Source organism: Neopsephotus bourkii, unplaced genomic scaffold (genome assembly GCF_033783945.1).
Source record: "Neopsephotus bourkii isolate Nb327-2 ecotype Australia unplaced genomic scaffold, CSIRO-AGI_Nbou_v1 NB_1572, whole genome shotgun sequence".
Lineage (NCBI taxonomy): Eukaryota > Metazoa > Chordata > Aves > Psittaciformes > Psittacidae > Neopsephotus > Neopsephotus bourkii.
The window spans coordinates 4,984,744-4,997,275 of record NW_026902048.1 but is presented as its reverse complement, the minus strand read 5'-3'; the positions used below and the strand labels follow the sequence as shown (position 1 = coordinate 4,997,275).

The 12,532-nt window shown below is 40.4% G+C and overlaps 1 long non-coding RNA gene across 1 annotated transcript; it reads left to right on the top strand.

The window, feature by feature from the left end:
• The first annotated feature begins 2,343 nt into the window (after positions 1-2,343).
• LOC133221886 (uncharacterized) lies at positions 2,344-9,682 on the top strand. The gene is made up of 3 exons (XR_009728091.1): positions 2,344-2,425; positions 7,125-7,179; positions 9,544-9,682. It is a non-coding gene; the product is annotated as an uncharacterized LOC133221886 (long non-coding RNA).
• The last annotated feature ends 2,850 nt before the right edge of the window (positions 9,683-12,532 follow it).

The window sequence follows — 12,532 nt, the reverse complement described above, 5'->3', positions numbered from 1 at the left end:
ATTAAAGACAAACAGGGAAGAATCTGAACTTCCTTTTCAATAACAGCAGCTATTTTTCTGCAGAGTTCAGATGCTCTGATCATCCTCTGTCAATAGTGGAAATGTGTATCTGACAATAGCCACTTGCCACTTATACATGCAATAGAATTCATGGTCTTCTATAACCAGAAGGAATTAATATGCTACAACAAGAAACTATGATGTGGTGTTTTCCTGTCTGTGAGAAGCTAAGGAAGGGAGGGGAAATATTCTTTTCAGGGGGAGGAGGAGAGAATTCCATCAAGTCTGCCTTGTATTGCCAATACTGGAGGGAAATATTTCATGCTTTTTTATAACTTTACTAAATCATATGGAAACATCTGACTCTGAATAAAGAATAGCATGGAGGAAAAGAATGACTCAAAAGGCAATCTGTCTTACTGAAAACGTGCTTAAACTGTGTGCTAGTACTATTCCTGAAACTGTTTTCCCTGCTCTTAAGGTTTATCCTTGAAGTCCCTGACTTACTACAGCTATAGGAGGAAATGAATGTTGTAGTCTGTACAGGATGTTTGTAGTGCTTCTAGTGGTATAAAAATAACTTTACCAGTTTAAATTAAATTGAGTCCTCCTAAAGATAATTTTGGGTTTGTGTAATGAAATTTGGCAGATTCCTAAAGATGCCATTTAACTACCTGTGTTAAAACAAGATCCTCAATGTACATTGCTACTATATCAGCTGTTAGAAGTGACAGACTTGTAAAAAAGCAGCATTTTCCTTCATGTCTAACGTTGTAGCTGTGAAATCAATGGTCAGCTTCACTTTTAGATTAGGTTTTGTTCCTTGTCCATGACTTTTCCTAGTTTTTGAGGTTCCAGACTTCTAAAGGAAGGTTATTTCCTATTGGAAATGTGATATTTTGGTACTTCAATATATATATGTGTGTGTGTGTGTGTGTATATATATACATAAAATACATATAGTCCAAGATTGCATTTCTCTGTAAAAACTGAAGCACTAAAATTGATACCCATGCAAATTTTTACCTTTTCTTCTAAAAGCACAAAGCTGGGGGTGGGGAAAAAGTTGCTATTTAGATAGGCCACAAATAAGAGTCAGTTTGCAAACATTAGGAATGTCTATGCTGTATCAAACTTTCTCAGCATTCCCACTCCTTCACACTAAGACTTAAAGCTATGTAAAATACAGCTGTGTGAAATATTCATAAAGGCAAATGAAGCAGTAGTCCACACTTGGGTGGTTTTGTTTCCCTTGCACTATGTATCAAAAAAGGGGGAATATTTTCATTATTTTTTTCTTTTCAGACAAACAAATACAAGTATTCATAAATGAACTTTAGAAAGGACACTGGTTTCAGGTGGGAAGTGGCTTGCTTTGTAAGATTCCATGTCTGATCTAGTTAATCTGCTCTGTCTTTGAGGACAAGAACAATAACTCTACTGAGAAGGTGTGATTTAAAGAAACCATAATGGACCCTATGGTGTGATCAGAGGGATCCTCTTCATATAGCTAAGATCCTGGAAAATATTACTGTTCCCCAGGTTATCCATGTCACATCTCAGTGCTGCAGGTGGTTCCCTCGTTAGAGGCTATGGCAGAGTGATCTTCTCCCCAGGTGGAATGAGCTGGGTGAGTAGGAACATCTGAAGGGGGCTGTGAAGGAGGCAGAGTCCCCTTCTGCTAATGCTAGTCTTTAAACAGCTGTTGAACCTCACCTTCTCTTTCATAGCTCTAGGTGAAATAGACTCAGCCAAACCTGATCCTCAACTTGCATCAGTCAAAATAGCCACTCAGATTTATGCAACCAGTTCAGGTTTTTCCATGTGTAGAATAAAGAGCAGAATTCAAATGCCAGTCTATTTGGGAAGAGTTTTGTATGAACGCTGGGAGAAACAAAGGCTGTAGAATAGGTTTGGGGGTCATTTTGTTTTTGTCTCCCCACATGTAGCTGTTTAGCAAAGTTACTGCAAAATGCAGTGAAGTGAGGAGGAAGATATGTGTTGGGTGCTTGAGTACAGGGTTAGAAGGGATGGGAGGATAACATGAAGGCACCTTTTAATTAAGCCGAGCTGCATCAGCATGAAAAGGAACTGTAATGAATTGCAGTAACTCATCTTGTGCTGTCCCAGAGCAGCGTGCAGCAGAGCTGTCTGTTCCTATGTGTCCCCATGGCCCCATGCCCTGGACCAGGGAATTGGATGGTATGAGCTGCATCCTCTGCTAGGTGGAGCAGGTAAGCACTGGGATCATAAATCCCCTGCTTATTGCAGTTTTGCTGCTTACAGTATCTTTACTTTTTTCATTAGGATTATATTAATCTCGCTTTTTTTCCCTCCTTATCTAGTTCTGGAACATCCTGGAGCAGTGGCCACGGGGAGAACAACAATGTAAGATGAGCCAGGCTGGGCATGGAAAATAATTCAGGTATTGACTGAAGAATATTTCCTGCCTTTGGGGGGGGGTTGCTAGATTTGGTGCCAATAGTGGCAAGGATCTTTAGAGTCTTTTCTTTATTCTAATGTGACACAAGGGTCTGCTTTCAGGGACTGTCTGCTGTTTTTACAAAGCTACTGTCTTGCCTTTAAAGAAATCTGGTAGGAGATAAAATATTTTAGATGCTTTTCTCTGATATTTGCTCAAGGAACCCTGTTTCCTATAGCTTGTGGTCTCCTATAAGAGAGATCTGTATTGGTCCTAAGGTAACATAAGATTGTTTTGTGGCATCTGAAATAGCGAGTAAATGCTGCGGACATCCTCTGGAATTATAAACTGTAGCAGGGTTGCCTGTATCTGCAAAGCTGTGATCTACTTTCTTTCCTAAACTAAATCTTAAGGTGTTTACTGGTAATGGGGAGAAGAACTTGTACTCTTTCCTTTACCAAATCCATATCCCCTTTCTCCCCATGGTCCCCTATCTAACTTCCCAGATTACTAGCATGTTTTCAAGGTCAGAGTCTGGAAAGATTCCCAGTTTGCTTCACTTAGACACCATTGTAATTATAATTTCACAGTTGGCCTTCAGCAGAATTGAGTGCCTCATCTCTTGGAAAGGAATATGCATAGGAAAATAAATAAAAGCACTTACCAGCTGGTGCCTAGTGAATTATACTGTTCAAAGTTCAAGGATATTGAGTATAGCACTTGCTTGATTGGCACTTACATGGATGTTTGACTGGCACCATTTGACTCTTTCTAGCACTACATTCAGGAATATATATGTTAGTGTAGTTTCTTTCTGCATTGTGAAAAAGATACTTAAGCTCTCATGAGCTTCCTTTGTTCCTTCTAGATACTTGAGCTCTTCTCTTCTTGCCAGCAAATGGTCTACATTCACTTCCCTCCTTCTCAATCCCACAGAATTGCTTTCTTTGGTCCCCTTCTCATAAAACATAGGTGGAGACAGTCTGTAGCAGCAGCTGGCTGCCAGAAATGCCTCGATTGCAATGCTATTCCAGCAAGGAGGAGATGTGTGATGTGCCTGCCTGCTGTCAGCTCTTAACCTCTTGTGTTAGTGCTGGATGACTCTCCCTTTCTGTTTCTTCCCTTTATCCTTCTTCTCTCCTATCACCCCAGGAAGGGGCTTTATAGATTGCATGTGAGGATTAAAGGGTAAGCGAGAACGCTTTGGTCTCATCCTCCTTGTGTAAGAGGTGTCATGTCTTCCTTCATCAGCTGCTAGTTCACAGCTTGCAATCGAAATGCTATGTAGAAAGAATGTTTTAAAAGTTAACATGGGGAAAGGCTTTTCCCTAGAAGTGTGGGAGATTTGGGGTCTGGTTTCTACTCCACCGGAAAAAACAGTGGAATGATCTTCAGTTATCTCCATGATTTAGCAAAAAATAAGACTTCAGTGCTAAGGCTGCACTGTAATAGAGTCTGTATTGCAGGGAGTTAATATGCTTTAGAAAGCAAACAGTACAACCCCTTGTACTACAGCGTTGAAGCTTCTGTAGCTGTTCTTTAAATGGTCATGGAGTGAGTTGAGAATCTGTACTTGTCTGAGCAGCAGCTTTTGTGAAGGGTTTACTGGCAAATTTATCTTATTAAATTAGAAGAAGTTTAGCTACCTACAAACGTTCACAGTGATCAAGGAGCAAACATTTTTCTATGGTGGTAAAGCCCCTGTTTTCTGCAAGACCAGATCTCTTCTCATTTGACTGCCTCATCTTAGATACTAAATTGTTTGCTTCAATTTGAGATTCATAAAGAACACGAAGAACAAGATGCTTAAATGATGCATAATGTTGGAATATCCTGCCATGTGATTTATAGAAATGCCATAAAAGTGCATGTATTATGCTCAGCATTAGGAAACCTTTTAAAACACCCACACTCAACAGGTTTTTTTCTATTCTTGCTTTCTTTTGCTGTATCTTAACTCTAGATACTGAGGATGGTAAATGTGCAGACATAAGAATCTGTTCTGGGGATAATTCTGTACCATAGCCTTTGTTGATATCCCTATGCAAAGCAGAACATGCTTTTATTCCCAATTTATTGATGCTTACATAGCTCTTATCATCAGTGCTGAAGCTGGATGTATAAAGCACCTGGCAGTCATTTCTGGCTGTTACCTGGAAACATCACTCTCAACTCTTCAGTGTTTTTTCTCCCCTTCGACTCCCCTTACTCCTTAAGTAAATTGTTTATATTAAAAACTTTAACAGTAACTTGTTGGGTTTATCGGGGGGAATAAAAAGCAAGCTTTGATGTACTTTTGTGTGCACATACTCATTTTATATCAGTCTCAAACTGCTGAGACAAGGAGTAGGCTTTTTCTTTTTTTAAGGCTGAAGTACCATAAATCTCTAGACTGGCACCTGTAGTTTATAGGGGCTGAGTGGCTGTGGTGATCCTCCATACATGTGGAAGATGAATCTCAATGAGTGCTCTCAAAGTCAAGTCTCTTTCTTCTACAGCTCAAATTCACCCATTTTTTAAATCTTTATGTTATATCAGGTGCTGCTCTGTCCTTTTGGCCTGATTACCTGAACTCCAGCTGGATCCTGTCAAACCAGAGGAAAAGGGATATAGCTGTTTACCTAGAGGTGGGGTTTTCACCTGGCCTCACTTAAGTTTATGCTCTCAATTAAAACACCTAGGTTTTTAAAGAGGAGGGATTAAGCAACTTGTGCTCAGGGATTGTTTCATTTACTTTTGCCAGTGCAAAAGGCTTTTGTTTCATGTCCTGTCTGCAAAATGTTCAACCTTGTTCTAGGAAAGGCTCCAAAGTAAATTAGAGCAGCCTTGGGGGCTGTTTTAAATCATAGCAGCTGAGGCCTTACCCCAGCACTTCATGCCTCCACCCTGTGCCTCTCCCACCAACACACTCTACAGTAACCTCAAATCTTCACCTTTTCACAGAGAAAACTCATTTCTTTGCTTGTCTGGTAGGTTTTCCTAGGCTGGGAAGCTATCAGATCTGTTTTACAAAGAGAATGAGAAACCAAGCCCACTAGTTTTGCTGGGAAACAGGCATTCACCAGTTACTATAATTCAGCATTGCTCTTTATATTCTGAAGCACATTGATGGAGTAGGCAAAACACAGCTAGAATAATTGCTCCTGGGTATCGTGCTTTCAGATGCAAACTAAACCATTCCTGAAGCTTCAGTGGACAGTTTCCCTTAACTTCCAGCATTGTGCAATCCACCATGTGCCTTCTCTGGGGTTTCCACTTTCCTCCCCTCTGACAGATACCGGCCTCTGATGGAAGCAGGGCAGGGAAATTGGTGGATCAGTGGAATGATCCAGTACCAACAAATCCATAGTTACAAAAATAGGCAGTTATTCTTATCATTTCCTTGTTCTGACACAATTTCCTGCCCTCCTGTTAGCCTGTTCTGAAGATCGCCTGGATGACAGATCTGCTTTGAAGACTGTCAAACCCCTCTGCAAAGTACTTCTTCTGTTAGGAATAGCTGTCTGGAAGAACAATGGCTGGGAGCAGGGTCAGAAGCTGTGCGATGTTAACAGCCTTTGATCACTGTTGGCATGTATCCAGTTGGTGCCTGCTGTGGGCACTGCTTGTTTTTAACATTTCTGATTATATCACACTCTAGCACAAGAACCGTGCTTTGCTTGATGAGTTTTATTGTACCTCCTAGAGATTCAGTTATCTCCAGCCTTCTTGGCCCAGCTCAGAACAGGAGAGGGATGTGGGGACTGTGGAGATGTCCCTATATGAGCTAGTTAGGACATGACTGGAGCAGGCAAGGGAGGAAGGTGAACCAGTTTAATTAATAGGGTTCTGCTAGTGCAGGTTTATTTTGACAGAAGAGGATTATTGAAATCTCACAGCTGCAGCTCTGCTGACAGATCTGTGTGTAATAATGTCTGGCATGGGGTGGTAGTGAGCAGATGGAATTGGTAACCTCTTTGGCAAGTACAGCTGTCTGTGGCATAGGAAGCATGATAGCCTTTAACACCCCCATCAAGACCCTTACGGTCAATGTATGATGGCTCTAGGGGTCTATGTGACAGTTGGCCTGGCTTTGCAGACTGGTCACCTTTAACTTGTCATCATCAAACCTTGGTAAGTTTAGTTATGATAGTTCTTGTCTCATCTTTGGACATTTTGGGTCTTAAATATTAAAACCTAATTGAAATTAAAAGACTAAAAAGTCCACAGGCCAGGGTTTCTTTTAGAAGTCTTTCCAGTTTGCCTATGGGATAATGATTGGAGAGCATCACTAAGTGAGGCTCAAAGCAGATTTGTGGCTGTGTCTGTATGTAAAGATTTTTTTCTGGTCAGGACCCTTAATATTGCATAATTCATTCATCATCTAGAAGTATGTGACAGACTAATACCCCTCAGAGTCAACATTTCTAGCTAGTCTGATTAAACAACGTACTGGAAATAGATAATATTAACATGTATGGAGTCTGCTGTGCTCCCAGTTTTAGACTCTGCGTTTTGGTTTAACGAGATCTCTGTACTGTAATTAAGTGATAAGCGCTGCAATAGAAAAATATTAACAGTAGCAGAAATGAAAGCAAGTCATTATTTTTCCTCATTCAAGTCTATTATGAGGAATGCAAAGCTTGCTTCTTACCTATCAATTAATAATAAACATAGTTAAACTCTCCCATGCTGAAAACTTCTTGTGTAACTTTTCCTTCAGCTATCCCAGATCGCAATATATGAGCAAACACCAGTTCCAGTAGACATCGTGCAAGGTAGGAAAATACTCTCTTGAATGTGCTCTCCTCTTAAAATGGACATGAAGAAAAATAGCTTATTTTTTAGAGTCTGGAAGGGAGTACAACTCTTAAATTCATGTCCCTTTTCTCTGCAGCCAGGACTTATATAGAGCTTGTGTTTGCATGTTCTTCCCACGAGATCCATTTGTGAGACAGTGGGGGGACATTTGTGAGTACAGCAATGGTCAGTTTTTAATATGTAGTTAATACTGTGTCAGTGTATGTTTTAACCTGTATTACCTTTTGGTATAGGGTTTAAATCTGACAAAGAGGAATGGGGAATATGTGTGAAGCAGTTTAGCTGGATTCAAAGCAGAAGTGGGTTAAATAACGGGAGATTTAAACTTCTGGCTCTGGGCTTCTCCTGTGTTTGGAGCTCAGCAGGAGCTGGGACCTCCTTCCTTTTCCCATGGCAAGATCTCAGCATTGCCTGGTGCACCTACTGAGCAGCAGAAAGGGACAGGGAAGCAGCAAGGGTGCCAGCCTCACCTATTTTAAAGACCTAATGCCTCCCTGCAGCTCTGGTAAGAACACAGGGCTGGAAGCCGAGAACTCCAGGCACCAGCTCTCCCTTTTCAAGAAGTACAAGCAGAAGCTTCAAACCAAAATAAGGCACTCATCTTTTCCTTTCCTACCAAACGCTTTGGTGTTACTGGAAGGATCAAAACTTCATATTCTATTCTTGACTGTCACTGGTTTCCTATGTAGCCTTGAGCCAAACATGAAACAAAATCTTAGATCATATTAGTCACTTTTATGGCAACGCTTCTGAGATGTGTGAGGATTAATTGATTAATGCTGGTAAATTCCTCACAGATTATTGGACACAATTGCTTATTCAATTCCCTGAGAACATTTTTGTTCTAGTTGTCAGCTGCTCTCAGGAGCACACGTATTGGCGGTACTGTTGGGATGAATCAGAAGCTGAATCTTGAAGTGTTCTTAAAGTTCATTGTTTGCATGCTAAACAGTCCTCTGTATTGCTGCTCAATGAATTGTGTCAGGAAAATGACTACATAAACACTAAATTATAAGATCAGCCACAAAATGCAGCCTGATTAAATAGCTCTTTTTAAAACCTATTAGTAAATCCGGAGTGGTTGAAACAGTTCTCAACATCATTCTCACCAGGTACAGCTGATCAGAATGCAACCAGCACTGAAAGGCTTAAAATGGTTAAGCTGCACACAAACACCAGCATGTGATTAAATAGAGAGAAGAGGAAACTTGAGGTGGTGATGGTTTCATTTCTTTGAAATTCAAGCTTGGGTTTCACCATGTGGCATTTCCACTGTTCAGACAAAAAACGGTAAGTGACATTTTGGAGTAGAGAATCCAGCTCTAAACAATATGTAACACATTTAACATATAAGGTGAATCATAATCAGTTCAAGTGGGATGAAAATATGTGTGTTTTCAGGGTAAACTGCTCGAGTTGAAGGTGAGGAGTCAAACCATAACTAATCATTCATGTCTTAAACTGACATGCTTAAGTCTCTTGAGATCTTGAATACATTTATTTGCACAGAAAGACTTAGCTTAGTTTGTGTTCTGGGAATGGCTTAATGCTCACAGACCTGGGGAGCAAGCACTCACTTGGTCCCGCTCCAAATTCTGCCTGTAAACCATGTGCTCAGCTGCAAGGCAAATGAGCTGCTCTTAGACTTGTAATTCTCTGTGCTGGCATCATCGGGACTCTTACGACCCAACTGTCCAACTTTGGAGTAAAAGAAATAAAGCACAGCACTGAACTCTCCCAAGCTTCCACCTTGGGTTTTTGAAAAGCCTTTATCAGTTACATATTTGAGGGTTCGTGCCCTAGGCTAACAAATGTCAAAAGCAATCCATTAAGCAAACTTCTGTTAAGCAAGTCAGTAAAGTTGGTGGTGAATAGGTGGGTGCAAACAGAACTGCTCAGAGGCACAATAAGGGGATCTTCAAACATTTGGATGGTGGGATAGGAGCCATGAGGAGGAATCACTGAAATGATTTTTATTGTGCTCAGAGGCTTGTTTTACTACATACACTGCCCATGGGGCCAAGAGAAAAGGTTTTTTTTAACATACATGGAAGGTCTGTTTTCTTCTGTGATTTGATCTCCTTGTGCCCCTGTACCTACAAGTCTCTTCCTCATTACCCTTAAGATGTGCTGCTGGAAACAGGCTGTGCAGAGAGCTGGGCTGGATACTGATACTTCACTTACTTGCTGCATCTCTGAAGGCTTGCAGCAGAACCTGTGATTAGGAATGCAGCTAAATGTAATGTCTTAAGCAGCCTCATATTGAACCACATTGGCCAGGTTTTGGTAAAGGCTGATTAAGTCATTTTTTTTTCTTTCAGCAGTCAGACTACATGAGGAAAATGAGGCTAAAAGAGAGAAGTTGAATTTTTTCTTTGCTGAGAAGAGAGCTATTCTTTCCCCTATGAGAAAATGAGACTTTCACACAAAAGCTGTGTAGGATCTGATAATGCCAACTTTGGTTCTCAATTACATATTTTTCTCTTTTCGTCCCTCAAAGGAATTGATAATATCATCCTTAATAAAATCTAGAAGAAAAACATTTGTGTGCATGAAGGGAAGGTGACTCCTTGTGAGTATTCCTGGAAAGGTAATAAGGAATCTTGTTTAGATATATGCACTTACATTTCTCCTGTTAAAATGTTTCTTTACTATGGTTTTAGCTCTGCATTTGGTTTTTGATGGTGTGTTTTACACTGGGATTTAATTAGTATTTATCCCTAAGTTCTGTACTTGGTAAGTTAATGTTAGAACGATATCTTGGCCCTTGATGGCTTCAGGATGCATTGGATATGCTCATACAGTATCCTCACGTTGGCTTCCCTCATGCTTTACGTTGATCTTTTGCTGCCTTCAGTTGGGTTTTGGAGATATTTCCGAAGTGTCACATCCCCCCCGCTCTCCCCCTCAACCTGCCAGTGATGTCAAATTATTCTCCACAGGATCTGCCCCATATCATCCTCCTTCTCCTTTCTTGGTAAGCAGTGAAGTAGCAAAGAGCTTTCATGTTCAGGACACTACAGGCTCAGATAGCATCCCACCACTGTCCTAACAGTGGCTATCACCAAATTTGGGCTGATTTCTCCCATCACTTCCGTTATATTTCTGCAGTGAGTATTTTCTTTACTGTTTGACTTCAGAAAGTGTGAGGGATGCTCACTTCTGAAAAAAGATCAGCACACAGCAGGGACTACTTAGTTAGCTGAGAAATATCTCCAGTAAGTCATCAGTTTTGAGGTCTGACCTTAGTACATTCTGGAGACACATAGTACATAATGGTCTGACCATAGTACATAATGGAGATATCTCTCCATTTTACAGTATTATGGTAGCTTTTTTTCAGACATACTATACCTATAGACTGTAGTAAACCATTCACAGGAATTGTTAAAGGTTCTTTTTGTTAACAAGTAAAATAAGTATTAGCATTTGTTAAAAATATGTAAAGTTAACACAAATACCAGTCAATAGGTGTAAATGTAAGATAAATGCAGGACAAGGTCCCAATAGTTCTTGTTTCTTTGCTATAGTTGGGTGTTCTGGAAAAAAACGTTTTCGCTTACTATGAATCTATCAAATAGAGGAAAAAGGACCATGAATAGATCAAACAAGGAGAGCGCCTACAGGGGCTGAGCAGTACTGAGTCACGACATCCACCAGCCTTCACAGGAACGAGAACCCAGATGTGACTTCTCTGTGAGTACCTCTTAACAATAGCATGTCTCAGTGAACAAGCGAAATCAATGCTGTTATAGAACAAGTTATTTTCAGCTCTGTCAATACCTTCTCAATAATATTTTCCTTCTAGTTCCCTCATTCTAGTATTTTCCCAGCAAGGCACACAATGAACATGTGCTGATCTCCCACCTTGTCGAAATGAACTGTTGAAGGACAAATATAAGCAGTAACCTGGTCCTGATGGGACAAACACAAAGACCTGGCGTACTCCCCATAACTGGAATGTTCCAAGGCAGCTGGAGCAGCTATCACCAAAGACACCTTCATATTTGATCAGAATTGAATACAGTTGCATGATGATTTCCAAGAGAAGAAAATTTCTCAAGCTAATCTTTTTCAGACCCCACAGTTGGGTAGTCATGCAACAGTTAACAGATTTATCTTTCTATTGCCACTAACTCACAGCAAGCTCTTCTCATTTAGCTGCATGTTGGGTACAAGATTTAATTTTGCCTCTCTGTCTTCCTCCCGCTGCATGCAAGGAGCACTGTTACATTTCATTTTGGCAGACACATGCACAAGCTGCTTTTCTTGCTACTCCAAAACCCATCAGTCTTTTTTATTAGATTGCCCTTGGGCATGCTTACAATTTTTTCCTCTCTTGGCTGTAGTCTGTGACAAGACATGCACAGAACTATTTTTGATACACGTTTTTTTGGGATCACAGAACTAAGAGAAAAGTATTTTGAAGACTATCCTCTTGTTCCAAACTTTACCTAAATATCTGAACCTGATACCTTTCTTGATTTAGGTGAAAGGGTGGCAACAATATTAGCAGGACAAGGTATTTCTTCTCTGCTTCCACTTTAGGTGATTAGTTTCCTGTTCTCTGCCAACTTCCCCTTAAATTGCTCATTGCAAGACCTAAGTGATACTGCTAAGTAAAACAGCATTTAGCAAAGCTTTGGGAGTTACATGCACTTGAGAGACTGCTGCAAACTTCTTGATATAATTTTGACCACAATAACTTTACAATGTTTTTGAGGCTGTGCTGGGACATCAGGATCTGATCATTCAAACATGATGCTTAAGTCAAGAGGCAAAATAAAGTTTTGCTATTTTTTTTTTTCCCCTTGATCATGTAAAATTGCTCATATGTCCAAAGCAATAATCTTACCTCTCTGTAGCTCCTTGCTCCTGATATTGTGGATCCTTGTGAGGCTGTGCATGTGTATGAACTCTTTCTCTCCAGATTTGGTTGAACAAAATGAATAATGGCCTTTATGATGTTTTCCCCATGTTTTTATTCAATGGCTGGTGGAATGATTCTTCGCACTGTGACGAACCCTTCCCACATGTGCATGTGAACTTCTGTTTTGCAATGGCGTAACACAATTGCATCACCAAGTTTCAGTAGATGACAGGAGGCGAGTGTCACTACGTCAGCTAGGCTCTTGGACAGCGTGCAATTTCTGTTGATTAGGATGATAGGTATGGAAGGTAAATTCCATCACTAAGCTCTTTATTTCTTCTTGTCTCATTGCTCTGCACTTCATGCAGTGATACCACATTCAACCGAGGTTAAACATCACAGGTGGGAGTGGTGATGTGAACCAAGAAGGTGTGTTTTGG